At 36.1% G+C, this 21963-nt stretch overlaps 1 long non-coding RNA gene across 5 annotated transcripts in view; it reads right to left on the bottom strand.

Annotated features, from left to right (window-relative positions):
- The window catches only part of LOC145679896 (uncharacterized), a 130516-nt gene that overhangs the window by 8251 nt on the left and 100302 nt on the right, over positions 1 to 21963 (bottom strand). For 4 of the 5 annotated variants that reach the window (XR_014130604.1, XR_014130603.1, XR_014130605.1 and 1 more), the window contains one exon: positions 7487 to 7608. This is a non-coding gene — a long non-coding RNA (uncharacterized LOC145679896). Of the gene's footprint in view, positions 1 to 7486; positions 7609 to 19071; positions 19177 to 21963 lie in introns of those variants that run through there. The other variant, XR_014130606.1, reaches the window with a different exon arrangement.

Raw genomic sequence — 21963 nt, 5'->3', positions numbered from 1 at the left:
CTATAAATATTGTAATAATTCCCCTTCCACCATATTTGTCATTTTATTACCTTTTGGAGTATTGAAGCTTTTCTCACTGCACAAAGCAGACATTTCCTGTACTATAGAGCAACTCTCCGTATTATAGAACAACTGTCCGTCCGTCTGTCTATTGGTAGCCGCATACTGGCCAGAGGACAAAACAGCCAAGCAGAGTCTGAAGAGGATGCAGAGAGTCCTTAGTGTAGGTATGCAAATAACCACTACCGGGGCGAGTGGTTCATCGATGCGGGTGAGTTCTTAAACAGTAAAGATATAAAAATCACGATTGGGATATAGGACGTGGGCTAGTATCTTTTTCCAGGGCTAGTACAATTTTGTTGCTTCTTTGCATCCCTGCCTTAGTGTATTGACCGTCTGTCTAAATTAAAATGTTGGAGAGGCCTTTGCCTAGCACGTTTTCGTGTGAGTACATGATACAAAGTCTTCTTCCATTGTTTACAGTTTCTTGCCTGTACTCCGCACCTCGACTTGGTATTCTGTACTGTGATCATGGGCGGCGATTTGGGGGGGGCAAAGGGGGGCAGTTGCCCCCCACTTTTTTTGAAATGATCTATTAACGTATATAATTTCATTTGGAAATGTAAAGTTTTTGTACGTATTTAGAAAAAATGGTGCCGTAGTCTCAATAATATTTGCCGTTGCGTGAGTACATATTGGTTGTCTTCCCGTGGAGTTAAGAAAGCTACAAGAATTGCCTTTTAATTACCACCAAAAATATTCCAAAAATTTATCTATTTGAGCGCAACATTTTGATCATATTTCATTTCTTCTTACAAGAGCTCGATATAAGTCCACCATGAGTTAATCAACCGCTTTGAAACTAATTGAGGTAACATTTAAAAAAAAAAAAAAAAAAAAAAAAAAACTTTCACAAGTCGTTCTTTAATTGGACAAAAATTGACATTTCGTAATATGTCTTTTCTTCTTTCTAATAGTAAAGAATATTTTGATTTGATTTTTTTTTAGTTTAACAATCTGTTCAGCAGCAAAGCTATAGGAGACGCAGACCTACTGATTAACGTGGAATCCAATGTTCTTCCGCCGGGAATCGAACCTGGGTCTGCCACGCAAAAGGCATGTACGCTAACCGCTGAGCAAAGAAAGATCTCAGAAAAAAATATTAATTAAAAAGACAGTAAAAAGAAACTTCTACCTTTTTCATTGTTTTGCAGTGTAATAAACGAGCGAAGTGGCGTGTTTAAAGGTGTATGAGAACGAACATGTCGTAGCATATGTTTGTGATACTTACTGTCTTTCTAAGAGTAATAACATACATATAATAACATGCGTGGAATTAACTTTCTTTTTCAATTGAGTGGAGAAAAAATTACGAAAATATGTCGGTGGAGTATTCAGGACAAATAGCAGCAATAGGCACATACTCGACGACATGTTGCAGGAACGCAACAGATCATCATAGCGAAAATGTAAATTAGCCAGCGAAAACAGAATAACACCGCTCTCTTTAAAGGGTTAAAAATATAAGTTGTTCATTAACCCTTTTAAATTCCGGCTTTTTAAAAGGTAAATTATAGGTTTTCAGTTAAGCGTCTACAGCAGCGTTTCCCAACCTTTTTCAACTTGCGGCACACTGCAGGTGTAACTTTAATTCTCGCGGCACACTCGTGTAGATATTATTATTATTATTATTATTATTATTATTATTATTATTATTATTATTATTATTATTATTATTATTATTATTATTATTATTTGTAAATATAAAATACCGTGGTAATTTATTTCTGTGATTACTGATCTCTTCACAGACAAGAAAGGTCGATGACTGGTTTTCGGTAAATTATTATGCTTATTTTTCATTCTAATTTAAAAATAGAAAACAACTGCAATGAGATAATTTATAAAATTCACTTTCTTTTTCAAAAACTGTATTCAACCTTTCACTAAGAAGTCAGATCACTAAATAACGAATGAACAAACAAATCTTTTACTTTTAAAACACAAATGTAGGTAATTTGTATGCATGTTTGCTTTGTCGAAAAGATTGAATGATATTACGAAACAGTCTGCAAGAGTAAAGAAGCAATAATGGTCATAACAATGATAACAAATACTTTTTTCAACATTAAAAATGTACAGAAAAGTAACCGAGTATCAAATTAAAATTGTAGATTCATAGTAGAGGTTCATAGTAATATGAAATACAAATATACATTTTTCCCTGTGTTTTGCAATTTGATTGCCATGAATTAATAATTTTATTTTGATTTCCTCGCGGCACACCAGTGGACCATTGGCGGCACACCAGTGTGCCGCGGCACACCGGTTGGGAAACGCTGGTCTACAGCATCTTCCCTATTTATCCTAGGATCATGAGTCATACCTCCACTTTTAATATAACTTTTGCAAAACAAGCCTCATTATTCATTACTGTGATTAATATTTGCCTTTCTATTTATACGTTTTGTAAATTTGTTATTAAATAATCAGATCACACAATTTTCCAGATAGAATTTAAGATGTTCATGAGCAAGGAATCAAATCTTACATCTTCGTTTAAGAGTACAAAGGACTAGTACCTACTTGCGTTGCTCTTGTCAATTTATTTAATAAAATTTGAAATACGATATACGGTATTTGAGTTGAAAAGATAGTATCCTATTAGTTATACATCAAACAAAGTTTTAGAAGCAACCAGGGAAATTTGTATATTAACATTGATATACAAATATTCAGATCATGTCTTGCCCCCCCCCCCCCACTTTTAACGTCCATTCGCCGCCACTGACTCTGATCAATATGTGGCTAGCTTGTAAGTCGACTATAATCAGAACAGAAATTAAGAAAGCTAACGAGAAATTTTCTGCTATGGACTTGACATCTCAAGAATGCGTTCCATCCCCGAACATAGCCTTTATAAAACCGATGTTATCTGTATATTGATACTAGGAGCAAAAGATACGAGCACTTTAATTTCAACGGTACATTTCATAGAGTAATAACATTGAAGATAAAGAAAATTTATGAATTCTGTATGCCATTTTCCATCTCAGTCCACATTATTATATTATAACCACTTCAGGTTTGAATATTAGATCTTCATGTGTCTGAAGTCAATAATCTTAGTTTGACGCTGTAGAGCGAAGCTCATATCATTGTAATTTTTTTCTAAAAACATTTGGGAGCTGGAAACATGTCAGATGTTTGGTTGCTAACAGTCACACGGCGGTGAGTGTACTGGTTTGCTCTTGGTAGTGCTATATTATGGAAAATTTCGTACTATGTGAGGAACAACATTGTACCAGTGTATGGTAAACTGAACCGTTGACGATAGTAGGAAATATTCGACCTCTCTGATTTCTAAAATTGTTAACGCTGGGTTATGTGATGCGAGCGGGACGAAAGTGGCAATTGTGAAGTGTATCGCGAGGGACAGTGTCCAAGGTGTTGACGGCCTACAAAATTCACAGCAAAAGCACATCTGCCAAGAGGAGGAATAGTCGGAAGAAAACCCTCAGTGTTAGATCCTGCCGAACATTAAAGCAGAGTACAGATTGTGTCGACAATTACAGTCCGCAGCAAGTTACATAACGTGAACAAAGGTGGTCGGGTTGCACGAGTGAAACCGCTGATAAAAGTATATAAGGCGCGACACCAATGGTGCCGCTAACTTGCAACATCAAATATTGTTGACTAAAACGTGTGATATGATCGGATGAGTGATCGGACTCCTGATTTCAATTGGCTTACCAATGTGAAATACTTTACTTGCCAAACTCTAGCCACGTTACACTATCCCGGTTAAACTAACTCCTGAGGTTATCTCTCGAGGTCATTTTCCAAAAGAAGTGTACATGCATAAAAAATCTAACAGAAGTTTGTTTGTTTCGAAAATTCTATTCGATTGATGAAATTTGTTTCGCATGATTTGGAGACCTTATAACTTTCTACGAAACTTATAAGAGGAATTACATAGAAAAAATAATGTTACAACAACTCAATTTTAACGTAGGCCAATGATCTCAGTATTACTGCCACTTTAGCATGTTATTTCAAAACCGAGGGTCCATTGTTGCGGTTAAGACAGGTCTAGTGTTACCTATTTCACACAGAGACAGTGTTGACTGGTTTAAAAATAACACCACGATGGTGTTACAGAACTACATGATTGAATGAAAGAAAATTTAAGTAAAAATAGCACCACGGTGATCTTCCTATATACAATGTGTTGTTAGTAGTGGTGGGCACAAAAACCGGTTTTTCGGTTTTCGTTTTTTTTATACCGAAACCGGTTTCGGTTTTCTTCAAAACCGGTTCGGTTTTCACCGAAACCGGTTATCGGTTTTCTCCAAAACCGGTTCGGTTTTTCACCTGCTCTCTTTTCGGTTTTCTTCAAAACCGATTCCCGTTTTTTTCTCCAAAATTTGTTCTATTTCTGACCAGAATGGTGGTTCGTTGTTTTCCGGAAACCGAATCCATTTCCACAGAAATAGTTTTATGTGTTTTCGAAATGTTTTCACAGAAACCAGTTTCGGTGAAAACCGAACCGATTTTGGAGAAAACCGAACCGGTTTCGGTGAAAAACCGAACCGGTTTTGGAGAAAACCGAAATGTCGGTTTTTCGGGTTTCGGTTTTTATAGAAACCGGTTTTCGGTTTTTATAAAAACCGGTTTTGCCCATCCCTAGTTGTTAGTAGTTCCCCAGCTAGGATGGTGAATACAAGCCATTGAAATTTTAATATCAATAACTATATTAATCGTTAATTGACAGGGAAATTTTTTGTTCACTTAAAAGGTATCATAGCTACCATAAATAGATCATTTTCAATAGCATGCTCGATCATTTTCAAAAATACATATAGCGTATACTCAACCCCCTATACACTCATTCTATCATAAATGTAAGTATAATCGGGGGGCGGTGGCTCAGTGCTAGAACATTCACCTCCGGTGCTTGGGGTCCCTAGTTCGACCCCAGCTCGCGCCGTGTGGACTTTGTGGTGCACAAACACTGTGCTCTGGGTTTTCTTGGTGTTCTCCCACTTTCTTCATTCCCCCACTTCATTCATTTCTCATCATCACAATCTCCTTTAGCCTAACCGGCATAAGCGTGGGACGTAAAACTTAAAGATTTCATTTCATTTTTTAAAGGAAAGTATACGATAAACTATAAAAAAATTAGGTGGGCATATGTCCTATTTCAATCCTCTCTATTCTGTAATTTTAAACTTGCACATTGTCTTCTAAGAATATTAAAAATATTTAGCAACTCATATCGAGAATTTGACTACTTATTATTTCTGCTTTGACCAAAGTTTATGCGATATATTTGGCATTTATACCAAGCACCGAATAAAGTATTATATTTCCTGTAATCTTTCATGAAAGCAGTTTTGTAAGCGTTTGAATTTTTTTTTTGTAACATTTATGTGAATGGAAGTGCTGCTATCTGTTGTTCATATGTTCGTCATCTGTACTTTTAAGGAGATTCATCACTTACCATACAGCTCACACTGCAGCTTGACAATTACAGTTCTGTGAGCTGGAGCATTGTCATACAGCATGAGAACTTAACGCACAGTAACTGATTCAAATGATTCTCTCCAAGGAACAGACGCAGCTAGGCATTCTGCCATAGATAACATTAAATGCCATGAATAGCTTATTACCTGCCATAGATGACACTGTACCATGAACAGTTTATTATCTGCCATACCTAAATAACACTAAATACCTTGAACAGCTTATTATCTGCCATAGATAACACTGAATGCCATGAACAGCTTATTATCTGCCATAGATAACACTAAATGCCATGAGCAGCTTTTTATCTGCCATAGATAGGGTCTAACACTAAATACCATGAGCAGCTTATTATCTGCCATGGATAACACTAAACACCATAAACAGATTATCATCTGCCATAAATAACACTAAATACCATGAACAACTTATTACCAGTGTCACAATATTTCAATGCCAAGCCGGCAACATTTGAAAATACCCGCGTATATAGTTCGAACAACCAAAAACGTCTATACTACAGGTTGCCGATTTCCTCCTGTTAAACATAGCAAGAATTTTGAGCTGGTGTAGACTGTGATATTTACAATGTACTGTCTTTTAATGTTATCAGTTAATAATGTGAGTTAATAATGTCAGTTAATAATGTGAGTGTTTTTAGATGATTAGGTGCACCTCATGGTACCCGAACAATAGTACAGTCTTCCGGAATAGCAATGCACAAAATATACAGACAAAAACAGTTGAGACGTGGTTAGAGGAATATAAGGGTGAATTGAAACCTTTCATAGCCAGCTCGACTCCACTACTTGAATGCTATTGAAGATCTACGGACATGGTCATAGGAACTTTTTTTTCTTACCTAGAATTCCCTTCCCTATCACCTTCCAAAGAGACATAATTTCCTCTGAGGACACCCTATATCTTATATTTTAAGATATACATTATACACCCTATAACTTACTTTTTTTATGTTAAGTTGTTTCCTTCATTTTGATAACTTCATTCCCACCACACAATTATTTAATTACAATTTTTGCCTGTCAAATTTTAGTGATTATGTTATTTAGAAGTTATGATTATTCATATGAAGAGACCAAGAGTGATCTAAAGTAAACTATTATACCCTATGTAATGTCAATAGTAAAGAAAAATATTATACTTTATGCAAGGGCGCCCATGTTGAGGTTTCCAAAGGGGGGGGGCAAGTATAAACGACATTTCAAATGTAGTCTCAAATTTGGCGGTAATTATTCTAAAAAATGTATTGGGTCTACGATCTTCCGAAGTACAATTTCCTCTAGAGGGGGCGAGCGCCCCACCTTGCCTTCCCTGATGGGCGCCCTTGACCCTATGTAATGTCAATAGTTAGTTCCGGTCGAGAAGATCGGTGAATTCTTATTAAAGCGATAGAATGTAGTGAAGTTCTAGGTTCACATAAATTTGTACTGATCAATGCAGTAAAGTAACAGGATTAAAAAATCTAATCTGTTTTCGTCCTTTTGCTGAGATAACACATCAACAGCATACATTTGCTAAATTGGTGTACTCCTCACGGCATAATTTCAATATTTTTCTTAATCTTGAATCCAATCGTTAGTTCGGTTTTGGGTTTAAAGTGTAATATTTCTACTAAATTCAGATATTTTAAGTCAAAGGAAATAAGGAAGAGTGTTGTTGAAAATCAAGAAAATTCAATTGGTGAGTGTCAGTGGCATATTTAGGATTTGATTTCGGGGGGCGGCTATGCACAACACATGAATAAGTACTCATATTTTTCCTTTTATGTACCGACAAAGTTTAGTGAAGTTGTGCATAACAAATTTATTTCGAGGGGGGGGAGGCTTGAGTCTGATAGCCCCCTAAATACGCCACTAGTAGGTGTATAGAAATATTCATATTCAGTTGAAGTTAAAACTGGAAGAAACTACTGCAATTAGGTTATTAATTTTGTACTTACCTGCGTTAGAATAAGCAGTACTCATCAGCAAAAGTAAAATACTCAACGTTGCTGAGGAAAACATAGTTGATTTATCAAAGGTGTTTGATCGTTACTTTTCAACTCGACGTTCTGGAACAGCACTACAAAAACAACAGAAAAATAAGTATTAAAATGTGTTTAGACTAATGTTCATTTTTCGGAAGTACACTTAACCAGGTAGAAAGCAAAATTCTTTATTCAGATCTGTAAAAGTTCTGTTTGAGTTAGGAGCGGATCCGGGGGGGGGGAGATGGGGGCGATTGCCCCCCAGAAGAGGAAGCTTTCTTATGTTATATATAAAAATAAAACCCATCCCAGAGTTTGGAGCTCTTAAATGCAGTCCTAAGGAGCAGTTTTACAATCCACCGCCTCCCAGAAGTCCGTCCTGGATCCGCCCCTGGTTTGAGTTTATAGAATAATTTTGTTAACCTCAGGTGGATTTGAACTTAAAATGTAAGATCTAGCTCGACCCAAGTTTCTACTGACTTTTGATCTGATTTTGACGACTTTTCGAATGATGAAATATGCTTGGATTTCAGAGTAGAGAGTGAAATAGCTCAATGCTGCTGATTGGAGTCTTCGAGCGTGTAGAGTTACTAGAATGATGATTGTAAAAAGAAAAGGTCGTAGGTTCAAAACTACTTTGCAATAGGTGTTTTTAATTATTCTCGAAATTTCAATGTTCACGTTCCTATTCTAAGAGTTAGAATGAAATAATATCAGTAAAACTTGTTACTGATAACATTAAAAACTAGGTAAAATAAAGAAGCTTAGTACATTCGATACTTGAATTTGTTCAATAAAGAAAACACCAAATTCCTGTTGAATTGGTGTGATTGTAAGCAAGGTGAAGCTGGAGTGCAAATTGCCGGATGCGTCCTCAGAAGACATGATGACCAGCCTGCCCTCTATGGTGGCCGGTATACTGGAACCTTCAAACTAAAAATAAGGTATGGCTAAGCGGTTAGCATACGCGCCTTTGGCGTGGGAAACCCGGGTTCAATTCCCGATGGGATTCCACATTAATCAGTAGGTCCACGTCTCATATAGCCTCGCTGCTGAAAGGGACGTTAAAATCAACTCAACTAAAAATAAGGTACCTACTAGATACACACATTATATAATCCGAATATCATTCGAACTGTACGATATAGTGTACGGGATGTTCTTTAATGCGTTTCCGTTGTGTATACAAGCACCGAGAAAAATGCTTTCTGGTATAAAATGAATGCGCCAAAAAAAGGAGGTTTAAGTATTCAACATTGGAAGGTAAAAGATATTCCATAATTTTCCAGAAGGAAAGGCTGCCTGAGGAAGGTTTTGTTACGGAGCTGAAACGTAGACGTTTAACGTCCTTGTTGAATAACACTAAGGCTAAATAAGGCGGAAACCTACAGTTTAACGTAAGACTTGATCCACTTGCACGAAAAACACACCTACTAGCTACTAGAACAGCCGGAGGACAATATTTCAATAAAATAGAGCTTTCCGAAACGTCCTTATTTGATAGATATTGTTTTTCCCTTAAGAATAGAATATCTCACGTTGTATGAAATGAGATATTTTAGTTTAACGTCCCATGATTAAAGCCGTTAGTGGTTCTCAACCTAAATCCTATCAGAACCCCCATTTTATCACATCCTCTTGCCAGTGACCACCTTATAATTCCTGGTTTGTAATAAGCTTGTATGGGATTTTTAATATATCTATTGCCGAGATCTCACGATATCCATCTATTTCTATAATAGTAGAACCCATTTCTTGTGTATAGTGGATACAGTAACTTCCCTAAAAGCGAATGGATTAAAAACCAAATTTGGTCAGTACATTCATATTATAAATATCGAATCCAATCCGTCACACTGTTTCAAAATGGAAGCCGTTTGAAAATTGAAACTTCATTACTTCCTTAATTTGGGTCATATGATAAAAAAATAAAGCGATTTCTAATTTTTGTTTGAAAAAAACTTAGACACTTGTTAAAAATGCTATTGAGTATTTTAAATGACTTGATAATGTACGCCACGAAGATTGAACCGGACATTGCCGCACTAGTGAAATCACACGATGCTCAGGTATAGCATTAGCTTTCAATTTTAATTGTATTTCAATATGCAGGTTTCGTAGCATCTGTATTTTTCTGGTATTTCTATATGCAGTTCAAAATAGTTTCATATCGTACTTCTTTTATTTAAATTGGTATTTAAACAATTCTGCATCTGTTGGAAACAGGGGCGTCATTTCAGACTTCGCTTGAGGGGGGCAAGAGCACCACCGACGTAAGACTTTCACGTTTTGTACTAGTATATTAGTAGACAATAAGTATATATATTCCTAAAACTCTTGGGGGGAAGCAATTGCCCCTCCTGCCACCCCGAAATGACTCCCCTGGTTGGAAATGTTTAGTAGACCTATTTTTTGTTGTTCTTATCAGTATGTATATAAATAAAAGTACGATTATCAGAACAAAATTCAAAATAATATTTGAAAATTTTCCGGTATTACATTCTAATTATATTTATTTATTTCTTATCTTCGGGACCTCCATGAAACCCTTAGCGATGTCTGTAGGGTTCGCGATCCCCAAGTTGAGAAACCCTGCTCTAAAGGACACGATGATTAAGGCAAATAAATGATGATGGAAGAATTAGTGGAATGAGAAATCGGGAGAAAACGGGAGTACCCTGAGAAAACGCAAGGACACGATATTGTACACTACAAACTTACTTGGTTTGGGATCGAACCAGGGACTCCACGTATCAGAGGTAAACACTATATCACTGAGCCACCGTTCTCCCGACAATATCTCACAAATACACGAAGTTTTGGAAATGAACTCCACATTAAAAATAATCGAACAGATATCCTATTCTAGCGTTATCGAAAATTCTACTGTTAAGCGTAGAAAAGGGGCGAATTCTATTCATAAAATGCAAAAAGTGAGGATTTGCTTAAGTTGAAAATGTGAAATCCATCATATAAACTCTGCTTATGCAATAAGCAGTGGCGTATTTACGATTTTGTTTTGGAAGGGGGGCTTTGCTAACTTTCGGGGGAGCTTTGCCTGGAAATATGAAAATTCTTCAAGATATTTCATTTACTTTATTATAATAAGTAAGATTTCGGGATGGGAGTATTAAGCCCGGAAGCCCGCCTTAAATACGCCACTAGTTTCAGCGTGTTCGAAAAATTCCACTTCGAAACGGGGAATTGGGGCAATCTCTGTAAGATTCCAATTTCTAATTCTATATTCATAAAATCTGCAGTGTGAAAATTCGTTTAAGTTGGTCTCGGTTAAAAATAAGCAAAGTCGAATTTTAGCATACCTTTTTCAAATTACGCTCGTAAGATGGGTTAAATTGGTGCAATTTCTAAAGTATTACAATTTTAGATTTTATTAAAAAAAAATGTGAAATCTTGAACTTTTGGAAGCAATCAAATAAACTTCTGGATAAAATTGGTATTACAATAACTTAGAATAATTGTATAAGAGTCGACTTCTACTCGATTGATAAAAGTACCCGTAAGAAATCAAATAAAGATTGAATAACAAAACGGCAAAAGACGAGTGAATAAACATGAAACAAACACTAGGAGATACATCGTTTTCAGTGAGTTTTTAATTTGGTAGAAAATATACACTGAAATCAGTGGCTATAAGATGGCATAAGTGTTATCATCATTGAACTCAATGATATTAAAAAATTGTTGTTATTGCGGTTTGTGACGTCTTTACCAGTGTTACCTACCATGTGATAATTTATCGTGATATGCGATCATTTAAGCCTAAATGGTATATACGATAATGCTTTTGCGCTCTTAGGTGAATATACGATAATTTTAGAACGCAGTTTTTTTTTTTTTTTTTTTTTGCATTTTTAAATGTGCAAATAAATTGCAGATGTGCATTAAATAGGTATAAAATACACAGACACTGGGGTTTTTAACGGCTATTCCCGCTATAATAAATCAATTGCGATTTAAGAATTGGCAAATGGCAACCCTGAATCCGTTCTTTAAATTTAAGAGGCCTCATCCCGCCGAAATTAAAATACCGCTAATTTTACACTAATTATGTGATATCTTTAAATAGATAAAAGATAATCGAAATGTGGAACAAGAGCGCGCTAGACAATATTATTTTACATGAGATACCGTTATCACGACTCACTTATTTGCTTTCGATTTCGATCCATTTTGTAAAATTGGCATTTATTTTCGCGTTTCTAAACAGCTGAAAACGGAAAGCCACTAGGTGACTTGTGATAACGGTAGCTCACGCAAAATAATATTGTCTAGGGCGCTCTTGTTCCACATTTTGATTATCTTTTATCTATTTGAAGATATCACATAATTACTGCAAAATTAGCGATCTTTTAATTTCGCCGGGATGAAGCCTCTTAATTATGTTGATAAGGGGGTGAAAATATTTTTGTTGTTTAGAGTACTGTTAATAAGAGTTAGCAAAATGATTAGAACAGTGATGCGGATTTGAAGTTTAAAATTGAAGATTAATAGATAAGTTTATTATATATTATCGCTATTATTAGTAGTATTATATTTGTTTCTAAGATTATTATGTGCATAACGACTATGCGATAATATTTTGCAATATATGATACTTTTAAAGACAATATAGATAATTTTGTTCTCTGCGGTTGGCAACTCTGACCTTAAGTAAGACCACTGCTTTGAGGTCCCGGAAAACAATTTGACTCAGTCTTCAAGTACTGAAAGATTATTAAAAGCAAAGTAAATTTGCATCAACAAGTATACTGAATTGTACCATATGGGGCGGAAAACATGGACATTACGCAAAAGTGATTAAAAACGACTGGAAGGTTTCGAAATGTGGGTGTGAAGAAGAATGGAAAGAATTGGTTGGGTCGAGTGGAAAAATGAATGAGAGGGTGTTGGAAACGATGAGGGAGAAAAGATATTATTGAGAAAAGGAAGAGAAACTGGTTGAGACATTGCCTAAGAAGAACTGTATCATAAGGAACGTGCTAGAGGGTATGGTGGCAGGAAAGAGAGGGAGGGGGCGAAGAAGGCTACAATTAATGGACTATATAAAAACAGAAAGATCATACGTGAAGACGAAGAGGTTATCGGAGGACCGTGAAACATAGAAGCTCCTCAGCTGTGGCAAGTGACCTGCCATTAAGGGCAAATTACTTATAATGATAATGATGATGATGAATATACTGAAATCAAACAAAGTTTCTATATCTATCTTTGAAGTGTTTTGTATAATTAGCCAGCAATGTGTTTCCAACAGAATCGCTACCAAATTGTAATAATCTATAGGCCTACTTGTCATATACAGGGTTAGCACAAATGATTTATTCATTTTGAAAAGGCTATATTTTCAAAAGTATTATACGTATACAATGAAAGATATATAAAAATAACCACAAACTCACCAAGTTTGTATTGTGTGACAGCACGAGTCCACTATTTTTAGGGATGCTTACGAGACAAGATTTGAGACTGTCTCGTCTCGAAAATGTGCTGTAAAAGTGATGTCTCGATTTGAAAAATATATTTTCTTCTATTGGAAGAGCCGTGTCTCGACTCGCGTTTTGTCAGGAAAATTCTGTCTCGACTCGTCTCGTGTGCATCCCTAATTATCTTTCCGATCGGGTGTGGCAGTGTGGCAGTACGAGGTTAGTATCTATCGAAAATTGAGGGAAAGCAAGAAAAAAAGTTTTTGTGTGCTTGAATATACCAGATGTTCGTCTGTTATCGCTGTGCAACGCGCTTCCAGAAGAGAGTATGAAAAAGAACCGCTATATAAGCAAAGCATTTTGGGGTGGTATCGGCAATTCAAGGACACTGGTTGCTTGTGTAATGGGAAAAACATCTGGCCTCCAAGATCTCCTGATTTAACGCCCTGCGACCTCTTCCCGTAGGGGTACATTAAAGACCTTGTTTACGTATTCCCACTACCGCAATCCTTAGTCGAGCTCGAAGCTCGCCCAATGCTGCAGTGCAGACAATTGACAGGACTATGCTGCAAAATATATGGAATAAGCTCGAATATCGTCTGGACGTATGTCATGTCACCGAAGGGGCACATATAGTACTGAACATTTGTAGAGGGTGTATAAGTTTGGTGAGTTTGTGATTCTTTCCATATGTCTTTCATGTGTATAGGTGTAATACTTTTGAAAATATGGCCTTTTCAAAATGAATTAATCATTTATGCTAGCCCTGTATTATACCTATGGGAAATTCCATTACTGTATTTGTGGAAGTTTATTAAATCATTGCTAAAACATATATGAATGCATTCGTATATTCAATAAATTATAAATACTCTACATCTTAAAAAAGAAAGGTAACTAACTACTTCGTTAATTGTCAGCATACTGTAGATACTTTTTTTCTGCTGCAATAAGATTCCAAGACTTGACTCAACCAAGTGCTCGTTAGTTCCTTTCTGGTGTTGGAGCTCCTCCGTGGCTAAGCGGTTAGAGTACGCGCCTTTGGCGTGGGAGGCCCGGGTTCGATTCCGGGCGGGAGCTCATGTGGTTCGGATTCCACGTTAATCAGTAGGTCCACGTCTCATATAGCCTCGCTGCTGAAAGGGACGCTAAACTAAAATCAACTCAACCTTTCTGGTCTTACATTTATGCGTCACTGTCCAGTTGGCCAACAGTGTTGAATAATCTCAACGGAAGCAAGAATTTGAAGAACAGTCTGAAGTTTTTTTTTATGATATCTAGAAATAATCACAGATAAGATAAGCTGTTTTGTATCAGGTAAATGTTAAGTGCTTCAAACTAAGATCACATCAACTGAAGTTGCCGTGAAATACTAGCATGGCTTATTAAATCAGGGCATAATTAAAATTTTTGAGCTGAAGTGAAATTATATTTAAATTAGGGAATTCAGGTTCGGCAGAGACTCAGTGGTAGAATGCTCATTTCTGAGTCCCTGGTTCGATCCCACAAGTGTCAAGTGGACTTTACGGTGGCCATATATCGTTGAGTTGAGTTGATTTGAGTTTAGCGTCCCTTTCAGCAGCGAGGCTATATGAGACGTGGACCTACTGATTAACGTGGAATCCGAACCACATGAGCTCCCGCCGGGAATTGAACCCGGGTCTCCCACGCCAAAGGCGCGTACGCTAACCGGGCCATATATCGTGTACGTGCGGGTTTTCTGGGGGTTCTCCTGTTTCCTCCCACTTGGGTTATTGCACCATTTCGTTTAATATCATTACCGTCTTCCTTAGCCTCCGAATACAATCATGGGATGTTAAACCATGTAAGAAAATAGTAGTTGTTTGAATGCTGTTAATAACCAGTAAGCAGCAACTGCCACTCATCTCAATCTTATTTCTCATTTTATGTTTAAAAACTGCAAAACTATTAATTTGTTTTCTTTGTTACTGAATTGCAACATTGTTATGATTATTACCTTACTTTTATGATGATAGGGAAAAGCAGCGCCCCCCCCCGGACCTCTGAGAGTGTCCCTCCGGAAGAGAGCAAAATAATACATCTGTAATGCAACAATATATAGAATAGTACCGTGTGAAAATAATATGTGGCTCTCCGAATACTAAATGTGTCCCCCGGAACATTTTTCCTGAAAGAAACACGGGGGAAAAGAAGCAGCTATTGCGAAATACCGGTAAAAGTAAGGTTTATTCGCAATAAAGATATAGAAATGACACTTACTGGCTCATATTCATTAGGCATCAATTACTAACTCTCATTGCTAATTTTTAATACGTAACATGTTTTCTTTGTTTGTAAAAACTGATTATTATTAGCCCATGAGTGTGTTTTTCTTTCTTTTAAATCTGACTGAGACCATTAATAGACCAAAGATGTATTTTTACCTAAAACAGTGGCGTCGCCTCATGCAGTTCACAAGAGCACGTGAACTACCTAACATTGTGCTTGGCTCATTGTCTCTTAATATGTTTAATAATATGCAGAATATTATATTATGGTATCATTGCTTTTATTTTATTTTCTGTAACACTGCAGTCACCTCTTGCTTTCCCCCTTGCGTATATGCATCCCATCATCAGACTACGTTCACAACAGCACTGCAAGCGTGATGGGCTTCTCTGTGTGAAGTACATAAGCGAAAGTGGGGGTAGCGGAGCCGAAGACCTGGGGTTTCCCGACGTTCAAAAACAAGATTTGTACGTGAAACATTGGTTGTTTTAATTAATTTCCGTGAATTAATATGACAAAGAATATAGTAGTAATAAAATAAAGAATATAGTAGTAGAGAACTGATTCTTTCGGTCAGTTATCTGCATTTCTTTTTGTCTCAATTTCTTATAATAAAAATAAACTAATGGAACAAACAAAATTATGGCTTTCGGAGGTAGTACGGAAGGGAATAGGAAGTTTAGAACATTTCCCAGAGACTCTTAAGTTAACGCAGAATAAAATTGCATTTCAACTTGTTTTGAAATCTTTTTATTTATCTAACGGCTGTGAACTACAGAAAAATTGTGTCACGAGACGCCACTGACCTAAACAACAGCCGAATGACAGTCACTTATTTGACAGTTAGAAAAATATGCAGATTAGAAAATAAACAAAGTACTTGCCGGTATTTGGTATTTTATTGTCAAATACTAGAACATTTACTTTATGTAATTAGTAGCGTTAATATTTTTAAATGGACAATTTTTAGTTTTATTTTAGAGCCCAAGTGTAAAATGGACTTCCAGGTTGTCCAGGTAGGAGAACAGATAATTTTCCATCATTTTATATTCTTTTCGGGTTTTTTATTTCATTAACTCATCTTTAATCCCATTTCCTTTCCTTTTATTACTACTTTGTTAAAATTTTATTTCAAATTTCCTAGTCATCATGGATTGGGTATACTGTTTGTTGTGCAAGAACTTTGACAAGACCAAGCAGATCGTGATTTTCCTGGATCCAAACAACGCAGGTACAATTTGCAAGGCACCAACTTCTTCAATTCGAAAATATATGTGTTTGTAGGCAAAACTATTCTGTATCTATAGTCAAAAGTGTGTGGCGGCTGTCTTTAAAAACTTGAAACAGCAATGCTTAGAAAGAGAAGAGTGTATTATGTCTATTCTTGTAATGCAACAATTAATTGTTTTGCCGGAAAGGTTGTTGAAGATAGTCTTCAAAACAATCCAAACATTAAAAAAAAAAAAAAAAAAAAAAAAAAAAACCAACACCCAAAGAAACAAATTTTCATTTACATAGTTTCTGTTCTTATCTGAATGAATACGTAGTTCGCGCCTCTAGTATTTCCATCAATAGAAGCTAAAGTTTCTTTCTCCATCAATATTTCGCCTATCTAAAATCTCGCTTGGCCGAAGCTTTCCTACACAAAATCGCGATGGACAAACTCTCACCTGGCCCAAACTTCACGGACCAAATCTCGCTGGGCCAAAACTCACAGACCAAAATCATGTACGGACAAAACCTTGTCATAACAGTATAGTCATGTAAGAGTTGCTGAGGTAAAAACAACATAATTTTTTGCTCCCGGGAGCAAAACCATCGCAAAAATGTGGTTGGAAGAAACACTGAATCCAGTTAGCTCGTTCACCTGACAATAACGGGTCAATATCGAAATTTGTTGAGTAATTATGTAAAGAGAGGTATCTCCAAAATTGTGGAAATTGAGTTATCTTACTACCAAAATATATATATATATATATATATATATATATATATATATATATATATATATATATATATATATATATATATATATATATATATATATATATATATATATATATATATATTCTTTTGCACAGAGTAAAAAATGAAATGAAATCTTTAGTTTTACGCCCCACGTTTATGCCAGTTAGGCTAAAGGAGACGGTGATTATGAGAAATGAATAACGTGGGAGGAAACGGGAGAACCCCGATAAAACCCACAAGCACGGTGTTTGTCCACCGCAAAGTTCACACGGCGCAAGCTGGGATCAAACCAGGGACCCCAAGCATCGGAGATGAACGCTCTACCACTGAGCCACCGCGCCCCCTCTGCACAGAGTAGTATCGCATGTTGTCTCCGATTCCGACGGAATCTAACTCTGTATATCGAGGGGATTTCGTGGATTTTAGTATGTAAAGAGATATTTGTCCCTTCAAACCTAACGCATATTGTGAATTACCTCTGCACTACCGCGACTTGATATGTCTCAATTAGCACGGTCAACTGACAGCGATCTCAAACAACAACACTTACCAGTGCAATAACCTATAATAAATGTCTTTTTAGGTTCTAAATTTAATCATTTATGACTGCGATGAAAGCCAAGCCGACTGTTTTATGTGACATGAAGGTATGGCTGGAAGGAATGCCAATAAGATTGGGTGACGCTTATAAAAGTACCTAATAAGACTATATCCATTTACAAAATCTGCTATAGTGTTCTCTGACATATATATATATATATATATATATATATATATATATATATATATATATATATATATATATATATATATGTATGTATCAGAGCAGCAATCAGCCACACATAGAACGTGATGCTGCTCATAGTGAAATTGAAAAGATGAAAGATAAATCCACAGAACCAATTAAATACTTACCCGTATAGTCACAGATGGTACATCAGACAAGGAAAAGGAAACCTTTTCTTATAACCCATATGCAGAGAATTTAAATAAAAATCTCTTCTGATAAGTCCTCTACAACTTCTAATGAAGAATTAAAGTGAGAATAAAGGAAACTGGAGAGACATGCAATCAAGGGCGCCCATACTGTGGTTTCCAAGGGGGGTAAGTAGGGCTATAAGCAACGTTTCAAATATAGTTCCAAATTTTGCTATAACTAATGTAAAAATTCTATTGGGTTTTAGATATTTTGAAGTATAATTTCCTCTAGGGGGCATCGCCCCACCTTGTCCCCCTTGATGGGCGCCCATACCTGCAATGGTGTCATTATGGGAATAAAATCCCAGAGACAATGTTGTTTTACAAGATTGATCTTGAAAATGGTCCGAAGTTTGAAGCCGTTAGTTTTATCAGAAGAGGAAAGCCGAACCCATCATTAAGAGTCTTCATCCCGGCGAAATTAAAATACCGCTAATTTTACAGTAATTATGTGATATCTTCAAACAGATAAAAGATAATTGAAATATGGAACAAGAGCGCCCTAGACAATATTATTTTGCTTGAGGTACCGTTATCACAAGTCACCTAGTGGCTTTCCGTTTTCAGCTGTTTAGAAACGCGAAAATAAATGCCGATTTTCAAAATGGCTCGAAATCGAAAGCAGATAAGTGAGTCGTGATAACGGTTGCTCATGTAAAATGATATTGTCTAGGGCGTTCTTGTTCCACATTTCGATTATATTTTATCTATTTGAAGATATCACATAATTAATGTAAAATTAGCGGTATTTTAATTTCACCGGGATGAAGACTCTTAAGGCCACCTCAGAGCTACAACATAGCTTCCCAACTTTTGAAGAGACGAAAAAAAAATCAATATATTTGCTTTCTTAAATCTATCCCATGTATCACACGGTTTACGACGAACTCAAAACCAGAAACGATATAAACAATGTCCTACCTTATACAGATGAAGAGAGTAGTTGTGATTAAGGATGAACTCGTAATTTTAGGCTGTACTATAGTGACTGCAAACACTCATGAAACTGCTTTGACTCATGTGTGATGCATCGGAAGAATTCGATACGATTCGTGGAGCTGCCTTCCGAACGCACACTTCAGAAAACAAAAGAAGTGCACCAACAGTGTTGCCAAACTTATGAGATGGGAAACGAGCGACAAAAAAAGAAAAAAAAGAGACTTAAGGAACTTTGACACGAACACTAATAATTATTCCAAGTAAAGAGTTACAATGACAATAGCAAAAATATATAATAATAATAATAATAATAATAATAATAATAATAATAATAATAATAATAATAATAATAATAATAATAATAATAATAATAATAATAATAATAATAATAATAATAATAATAATAATAATAATAATAATAATAATAAAACACAACTTAGCGATAATCAGACAACACTGTACCATCACGAGATGTTCTCCGTAAAGCACGACAAACGAGACTGACAAAATTTCATGGGTGAAAGTTGGCAACCGCGACATACCCTCGCGTTCTATTGGATGCTGAAATTGATAGATTTAGATCAAGCTTCACGACTCCTTGGGATCATTACAGTGTTGGCAACAATGGAGAAGCAACATATAATCAGAAAATTATTGTTGGTAGCTATTTCATTGGTTATTCGTATAACTTACATATTTGCTAACTGGTGTGTACTTTGTTTATTTTCTCTTTACAATAGCAGATTGCGTTCATGTTTCTCATAGTGGAAAATAATTATACTCGTAATTTTTCATTATACAATTAAAAAGTTTAATACATAAAGCGATGTATCATGTAACGAGTTTATATATAACGGGGTATGCGACAAGACGATTACTTTTTTTCATTTTCTAAAAGAAACAAAGACCAATAATCAGGTAAATATTTTTGTGCAATAGATGATGTTTCAAAATAAATATATCGGGTATTTAAGGCGTTGTAGTATTTATTACAATCAACTTACAATTACAAATAACACATCAAAGGAAAGGGCAACTCGAACAGTTTTGTATGTATGCATGCACATGGGGATTCATAAAGGATAATCTGTATGTGCCTCCGTTACCAGCTGACCTACAAGAGTGCCGATCCTGAGGGGCCAGGCCCCCCCCAAAGCTCATGTGGGCTCCCTCATTGTATTCGTGAATATACAATATTTGACATAATTTGAAATCTTTGAAATGAAATCTTTAAGTTTAACGTCCCACGGTTATGCCGGTTAGGCTAAAGGAGACGGTGATAATGAGAAATGAGTGAAATAGTGGAATGAAGAAAGTGGGAGGAAACGGGAGAGCGGTGTTTGTCCACCGCAAAGTCCACACGGCGCGAGCTGGGATCGAACCAGGGACCCCAAGCACTGGAGGTGAACGCTCTACCACTGAGCCACCGCGCCCCCTTGACATAATTTGAATGCGATTTGTCTTAAGATCCTCATATATATATGCCGTCTGCATCTGAATTCCTTCCCCCCAAATTTACAGAGAAATCGGCGCCCTTGCTAACCTACGCGACTTAACCCATTACACTTCTGGTTTCTTTTATTATTCATGATAACTGTCGAAGCACCTATCATGCAATGAACTTCACATCTTTCACCGTGTTGCTGCTACAAATTTTCAAACGACGGAGCTTTTGACGTGTAATGTTCAGATGTCCCATGTCGTGAAGTCGAGTTGAGTACCCATTTTTATCAAGATCTCTTGATGAAACTGCAGATTTTGGCGCTGTTCTGTATTTCTGCAGAACATCCTTAGTGCACGCACGCCTGAAACCTAGAGCATCCAGATTTATTTCTCCGTAAATTCGGCTGTGTTGACGCGTTATTCATTGCAACATTGAATAGCAAAACAGAATAGGCTCGTACCATTGTTTCTTCTAATTTCTATACGAAGGTTTGATATGTTCTGGTCCATCAAGTCTACACACCCCATGTTGGGGTTATACTTGTGAAAGGCATGGTGTTGTTGCACTGTGATTCTTTGTTTATATTGCAACGAGTATTTACTCACTTTGTGTAAATGTTTCACGCCCGTATGATTTGACGTAGTACTCATTACACCATTATCTTTCCAAGTAACCATAATAAGCCTTGCACATTTGTCAACCATGGACTCAAATTCACCTCTTCTAGGCTTCTTTATTTCTTTTTGTGTGGGAATTGGACAACATCCTGTACGATTGACCCTAACAGTCCCTAACGATTGACTCTTTCATTCATGTCACGATATGTTAGACCATCTAATAATCTACCATTAGCAAAATAAATAAATAAAATTAAAAATAAAAATAAAAAATAAAAAAAATAAAAATAAAATCCGAAAAGGAACCTTACTCCAGGAAATTCACATTGAGGATATACACAAACTTTAAGAGTTTCTTTTTTTAACGGTAATAAACATTATTTGAACGGGGGCAATGGTTAAACTCAGACAAGTATGCAGGAATTTATCCTTGGAAGGTTCCAAAATTTTGAAAGATTCTATATCAAGATGTTAAATTATGTATAAAACATACAAAATTCTCCCTCAAATTAGACGAAATGTCCAAAAAAAAAAAAAAAAATTGTCCACAATTTTGACAGAGACCAGACTCCAAAACCCTCCCTCCTTGTGTACGTTCCTAAACTAATTTATATCACAATTTATGGCAGATAATGAAAAGATATGAAATCCAACATTCTCAATTCGGAATCAATGCAGGTCATGCCCCAGCGGGTCGTTAACGACCCACTGCAAAAATAATTTTCAATTTTGGAAAACTTATAAGGATAGGCTATAAGAATTGCTGTTATGCCAGTATTAACGTTTCATGTTTTGTGATTATAGACGAACCAT

This window comes from Thermobia domestica, chromosome 2 (assembly GCF_964235325.1).
Source record: "Thermobia domestica chromosome 2, izTheDome1.hap1.1, whole genome shotgun sequence".
NCBI classification, from domain to species: domain Eukaryota; kingdom Metazoa; phylum Arthropoda; class Insecta; order Zygentoma; family Lepismatidae; genus Thermobia; species Thermobia domestica.
Note: the sequence above shows the minus strand (reverse complement) of the source record. Positions and strands in the feature narration are given on the sequence as shown.